At 41.8% G+C, this 7,284-nt stretch overlaps 1 pseudogene; it reads right to left on the bottom strand.

Moving 5' to 3' along the window:
* Positions 1-5,047: 5,047 nt before the first annotated feature.
* LOC129399202 (U6 spliceosomal RNA) lies at positions 5,048-5,145 on the bottom strand (annotated as a pseudogene).
* Positions 5,146-7,284: the final 2,139 nt, after the last annotated feature.

Here is a 7,284-nt window from a genome sequence, read left to right as displayed (position 1 = left end):
TCTGGCAGTGCTTGGGGTACCATATGGGATGCTGGGAATTGAACCCAGGTTGGCCCGCATGCAAGGCAAAAGCCCTACCGGCCATGCTATTGCTCCAGCCCCACAAGTGTACATTTCACACCAACAATATCCCCGTATTCTTCCTTCTACCCTCTCTAGCCCCCAACAACCTGTACTTTGGCAGGCACTTTTCTTTGTCTCTCTCTCTCCCTCTCTCTCTCTCTCTCTTTCTCTCTCTCTCTCTCTCTCTCTCTATATATATATATATATATACTTTGTATATATATATGTGTGTGTATATATATATATATATATATATATACTTTGGGGATTATGATTTGCAATACAAATACTGAGAGACCATCATGTTTGGTCCTTCACCTACATTCAGCACACATCTCCAATCCAAAGGAATTCCTCCAAGCAACATTGTCATAATGGTCTCTTCTCTATCCTTACCACCCTCTCCCCCAACTCTTGAGGAAGGCCTTCAACTGATAAGGCCTCCTGTCCCTTGTTTCTACTTGGGTGTTAGGCTCATATTATGTATTTTTCATATCCCACAAGTGAGTGCAGTAATTCTATGCCTTTCTTCTTCCTTCAAACTTATTTCACTCAGCATCATACTTTCCATGTCCATCCATTTATAAATGAATCTTATAACTTCATTTTTTCTAACAGCTGTATAGTATTCGATTACGTATATCTATCATAGTTTATTTAACCAGTCGTCTGTTCTCAGGCATTTGGGTTGTTTCCGGATTCTGGCTATTGTGAGTAGTGCTGCAATGAAGATACAAATGCAGATGTCATTTCAGGAGCTTGTTTTTGCACCCTGGGAGTATATTACCAGAAGTGGTATTGAAGGTCAAATGAAAACTGAATTACTAACTTTTTGAGGAATGCCCAAAATGTTTTCCAAAATGACTGGAATATTTGGTATTCCCACCGACAAAGAATGAGAGCCCCTTTCTTCCCACATCCATGCCAGCACTCATTGTTCTTATTCTTTTTGATGTGTACCACTCTCTGTAGTATAATGTGATATCTCAGTGTTGTTTTGATTTGCATTGCCCTGGTGATTAACAACGTACAGCATTCTTTCATGTGCCTTCTGGCCATTTGCATTTCTTCTTTAAGGAATTTCCATGGCTTCTCTCCATTTTTTGATAGGGTTGGAAGTGTTTTCCTATAAAGTTCTACCAGTGCCTTATATGTCTTGGATATTAACCCATTATCTGATGGGTATTGAGTATATGATTTCTCCCACTCTGTGGGCTATCTCCATATATTGGTCAGCACTTCTTTTGAGATGCAGAAGCTTCTTAGTTTCACCTAGTCCTATTTGTAAAAAAATCTGCCAGGGCAGTAGTGGGGCGGGGAGAGCCCCTGCAGCTCTCCCCATGGGCACCCAGGTTTGGTGGGAGGTCCCAGGCCGCTTGCCCAGCCAGGGTGGCCCAGGTCATGGGGCAGATGGAAGAGGAAATGAGGGCCAAGCCAGTTGATTTATCGGTTGCCCTTCATTTCATTCTTTCCACGTGCCTGTTCCAGTCTCTGGAGCTCTCCATTCTAGTCTCACACTGCCCCTCATTCCCGTCTCCTACTATCTCTCCCGCTCATGTCTCCACCCTCCATCTCTCAGTCTGGGCTCTCTCTCTCTCTCCTCTCTGGATTCTGAGTCTGACTGCTTCTCTCCACTCTCTCTTCCAACTCTCTCATCTCTCTCCCCCAGCACTTTCTTCCTAGCCCCCCAGATCTCTGGATTCTGCTTCTCCTCACTAGTCAATCCACACCAATTTGTCTGTTTTCACCCTGCCCTCTGGGCCCATGCTACACACTGTCTGGTAGCAAAATCAACATAAGAAAGCCCTTTCTGAGGGTCTACCAGGTTCAAAGGAAAAACCACCTAGAGGTATTTCAAAGACCTTCCTGGCTACCTGCAGGCAAAATACATCTTAAGGTTTTTTTTTTTTTCTCCTTTCCTCAATCAACATCTTAATACTAGTTATTTTGGTAAGGACACAGTAAGAGATACATTGAGGCTTATAGGGCAGCTCTCCTGGGAATATCTTGCCAAGGACTCAGACTACTCTTGAGTCTGAGTCAGATCAGCTCAGGTCAGATCAATCATTCCTAACACTAGCCGGGTCCGAATCTAGTTATTACTGTTTGGATCATGACAACATCTGTGCATGACTAAGCTCTTAACTTATAGTTAAGCATCAGGCACTTTGGCCAGGTCCATCTTGATGCCAGGGTAGCACATAGCTCACTGCTTGCCCTGGGTCCATCCCATCCCTCTTTGGGACACTGCCTTTGCGGGTGCTAGGAAGTAAGGGAAGCTGAGGCTTAGGTCAAGAGAACAGATGACCAGGAGGAAGATATCATGTAGAGTTAAATGATTTCCAGTTTACAAAAGTATAATATTTACTACCATCTTCCTGTGCCCATACAAAAGGACCTCGGAGTAAACTATGCAAAGGACTTAAGGAGAAGACAAAAACAATATTTATGCATCAACAGAGGTCAAAGAAGTTACAAATAAACACAGAGGAAAGGTAGAACTGTGATGGGAGTAACCCAAATAAACCTAAGCTACCTGTGTTAATGTTATCCTACAGTCCTATTTGTTCATCTTTGGTTCCATTTGCTTGTTCAGTGGTGTTTTATCTTTAAAGATGCCCTTAGCTTCAGGACTGGAGCAATAACACAGCGGGTAGGGCATTTGCCTTGCACATGGCAGACTCGGGTTCAATTCCCAGCATCCCATATGGTCCCCTAAGCACCGCCAGGGATATTTCCTGAGTGCAGAACCAGGAGTAACCCCTGTGTATCGCTAGGTGTGACCCCCCCCCAAAAAAAGATGCCCTTAGCTTTAATGTCATGGAGGGTTCTGCCTAGGTTTCCTCCATGTACTTATGTATCATACCTATATGATATTGAGGTCTTTAATATTTTTTATCTAACTTGCATTAGGCAGAGATCTGAGTTCATCTTTTTTTTTATGTACCTGAGCAGTTTTCCCAGCACCACTTGTTGAAGAGGTTTTTGTTGCTCCACTTCACATTTCTTGCTCCTTTATCAAAGAGTAAGTAGTCATATATTTGTGCGTCTGCGTCAGTATATCCAACTGTGCTACACTGCTCTACAGGTCTGTCTCTACTCCAATACTATGTCATTTTAATCACTACTGCCATGTAGTACAGTTTGAAGTTGGGGAAGGTGATGCCTCCCATCTCCTTTTACCCAGGGATTGCTTTAGCTCTTCGTGGAGGTTTGTTGTTCCATATGGACTTCAGGAGCGTTTTGTCTGTTTTTATCAAAAATGTCATAGTATTCTTATAGGAGCCAATTTGAGTCTGTACAATTCTTTGGGAAGGATAGTCATTTTGGCGATGTTAACCTTCTGATCCCTGAGCAAGGGATGGGTTTCCATTTCCTCATGTCCTCTTTTATTTTCTGAATTAGTGTTTTATACTTTTCTTTGTATAGGTCCTTCACCTCTTTAGTTAAGCTTGTTCTGAGGAACTTGATTTTCTGAGGCATAATTGTGACACAATTTTTTAAAAATAACTCTTTATTCTCTTTTATTATTTTTATTTAGGAAAGCCATGAACTTTAGGGTGTTGTCTTTGTAACTGCCTCTTTACTATACAAACCTATCGTTTCTAGGAAGTTTCTTTTTTTAATTTATTTATTTTATTAAATCACCATGTGGAAAGTTACAAAGTTTTCAGGCTTATGTCTCAGTTATACAATGCTCGAACACCTGTCCCTTCACCAGTGCCCATATTTCACCACCAAAAACCCCAGTATACCTCCCACCCCTCACCCCCGCCTGCGTAACTGATAAAGTTTACTTCATTTTCTCTTTACCTTGATTACATTCAATATTTCAACACAAAATTCACTATTGTTGTTGGAGTTTCAAAAAAAAAAAGCCATGCTTACAAGGAAGCATTTGATAATTAGTTTTCCATTGCTGAGAATGAAGAGATATGAAGTCTTCATTTTGGTTTAGGATTTCTGTATTTTAGTATTTTCGTAATTAAGTCCAGGGAGACTTATGTTAGAAATTGCATCATTTCCCTTCCTGGGGCAGCATGGGGCTATGGCTTAGTTCACAGTCTAGAGACATTGCTGGAAGCTGTTGCTGGTACCAAAAGTAGTCTAGTGGCCTCTGGATCGTGGTCGATCAGCAGCAGAGCGGCCGCACAAATGTGTGGCCACTCAGGTCACATCTCAGAAGAGCGAGCACCGGTATTGCCCTGGCCTAAGATTGCCCACGCGTCCCGCTGTTTCAAGTTCAAACCTCTTTTTTTTTTCTTCCCAAGCCACTAAGTTCATACCTGTTTAATAGTCCTCATAATACGGTGGACACCACACCGCTTTTCTCCCAAAAGGGGAAAAAAAACCTAGAAAGATCTTTCCCCTCCTCGGCCAGCGTGGGGCTATGGCTTAATTCACAGCATAGAGACATTGCTGGGAGCAGTTACTGGTACCAAAAGTAGTCTAGCTGGACTCCAGATCGTGGTCAATCAGCAGCAGAGCAGCCACACAAACATGTGGCCACCCAGGTCGCATCTCAGTGGAGCCTCTAGGAACTTTCTTATAGGAGGGTTTTTTTTTTAATAGAGTCTAATCTTTTATGCATATTTTCTAAATATAGTATTGTTTCTTTTTTTCCTATTTGAATGTCCTTTATATCTTTTTTTTGCCTAACTGCTATGGTAAGTACTTCCAGTACTATATTTAGTAGAAGTGGTGAGATTGAACAATCTTGTCTTTTTCCCGATCATAGTGGGAAGTCTTTTAATTTTTCCCCAGTGAGAATAATGCTTGCCATGGTCTTGTAGTAAATGGTTTTGACAATACTGAGGAAAGTTCCTTCAGCTCCCATTTTGTTGATAGTTTTTTATCATATATAGATTGCTGAATATTGTAAAATGCTTTCTCTGCATCTACTGATATGATCATATGGTTTTCATATTTTCTTTAATTGAAAGATACGTATTATGGTGTATTATGTTGATTGAATTTTGAGTGTGAAAAATATGCAATCTTCATGAATTTGCTTATCATCCTTGTGCAGGGGCTATGCTAATTATATGTGCTTCCGAAGTGAGCACTAAAAACCATTTTTTAGAGCTCTGTTGATTCTAGATCAAATATTTTATAAGCTATAAACTACTTATTGTCAATACAAATTTTTCAGATTTTTTTATATATTTTGTTTTCATAAAGTACTTCACAGTAGATCATTTCAAATAATATTGAAACACCAATCCCACCACCAAGCACCTTCTCACTGCAAAAAAAAGGAAAGTGTGTGAAGGTTGCTTTATTTCATTCTGGAGCCTTTTAAGCCCGTATAAAAGACAAAACAAACAAGTATGTTAAAGCCAGACAAATGGTGCTAAATTTGGGTATGTGAGTGGGCTAGAATATAAGAGCCATGTGCTCTAGGAAATTCTGTATCGTTCTCTTCGGGAGCTTTAGTTTATATACTATGGGTCTTGGCTGTTAATGAGATTACATGGCACCTGGGGCAGTTTCTGGGAGTGATTGCCAAGCTACTGGAAAACTGGGGAGCTGGGGGGAAGAGGCCCAGTCCCAATCCAAGAGGGCTTGGAGGGCTCAGTCATGGGACCTGCATACCTGGGCTTTTCTGCTGGTTCACTCTTGGGTGATGTTCATCCTGTCATGGGTGAGGGTTCATCCTCACTTGAGTGAGGCTTGTTCAAGCATGTGGAGAGTGGCATTGAGCATGGTGGCAGTTGAGTTTTGGAGTTTTTTGGCTGCCAGGGTTCTGCTTGGAGCAGGGAGGGAAACTCAACCTGCCCCCCTCCGAGGTGCCTTGGTGAAGACAGCCTGGCAGTGGGGTCAAAATATTCTGCCAGGGGCCGGAGCGATAGCACAGCGGGTAGGGCGTTTGCCTTGCACGCGGCCGACCCGGGTTCGATCCCCGGCATCCCATATGGTCCCCCAAGCACCGCCAGGAGTAGTTCCTGAGTGCAAAGCCAGGAGTAACCCCTGAGCATCGCTGGGTGTGACCCAAAAAGCAAAAAAAAAATATTCTTCCAGATTTCAATAATTAAAGCATTCTAATTTTATTACTACAATCTTTGTATATTATATTGCTAACAACATTGTGGCTGCGTGGCATCTTATAGCCTACTTCTCCCTCTGGGAGAACCTGGCAAGCTACTGAGGGTTTCTTGCCCACATGGGGGAGCCTTGCAAACTCCCAATGGTGTATTCATATGCCAAAACCAGTAACAAGCTGGGTCTCATTCCCCTGACCCTGAAAGAGTCTCCAATGCGGCATCATTGGGAAGGATGAGTAAAGAGAGGCTTCTAAAATCTCAGGGCTAGGATGAATGGAGATGTTACTGAGACCGTTTGAAAAATTCGACAATTAATAGGATAATGATAATGATGAACTGTAAGTCTTAGAATGGAGACGTTACTGGTACCCACTCGAGCAAATCAATGAACAACGGGACAACAGTGCTACAGTACTACAATCCATCTAGAAATACCTTTTTATTTTTAATTTTATTACAATTGACAGAACATTGTTTACAGTAGTATTAATGGTTTCTGTTGAGGAGAGTTTTGGGGTATTTTTGGCTGTGCTCAGAACGTACTCCCAGTTCTATGCTCAGTGATCACTTCTGGATGTTCCTCAAAAACCATATGCGGTGTTGAGGACTGAATCTGGGAGACTGAGTGAAAGGTAAGTAACATAAACCATAAACCACCTCTGAGGACCAGATTCTTTTGAAATATAATGTAATTATATCACTGCAATTACCAAAGTACCCCAAACTCTCTGCCACTATCCAAGGTCACTTTTCATCCTCTCCATCTCTTTTTACCTCTTCCCATCTTGATAACCTTAATTCAGTAGACTTCAAGCAACTGTTTTTACTGGACTCTGTCCTATCCCTTGTAATACTTGTATCTTAAATACTTAATCTTCCTTATTTCTCTGAAAACTAGTAAAGCCACACATGTAAGTGCACGCACACACACACACACACACACACACACACACACACACACACACAGAAAACTACTGTCCTAGACTACCTCCAAATAATTTCCTTTTTGTATTTCTATAATAACCCCATTTTATTTTTTGTTGCTTTTTGGGTCACAACCAGCGATTCACAGGGCTTTTTCCTGACTCATGAACTCAGGAATTATTCCTTGCAGTGCTCAGGGTACCATATGAGATGCTGGGAATCAAACCTGGGTTGGTCGTGTGCATGGCAAACA

Source organism: Sorex araneus, chromosome 10 (genome assembly GCF_027595985.1).
Source record: "Sorex araneus isolate mSorAra2 chromosome 10, mSorAra2.pri, whole genome shotgun sequence".
Taxonomy (NCBI): Eukaryota; Metazoa; Chordata; class Mammalia; order Eulipotyphla; family Soricidae; genus Sorex; species Sorex araneus.
The sequence above is the reverse complement of the archived record's forward strand: the minus strand, read 5'-3'. Positions and strand labels throughout refer to the sequence as shown.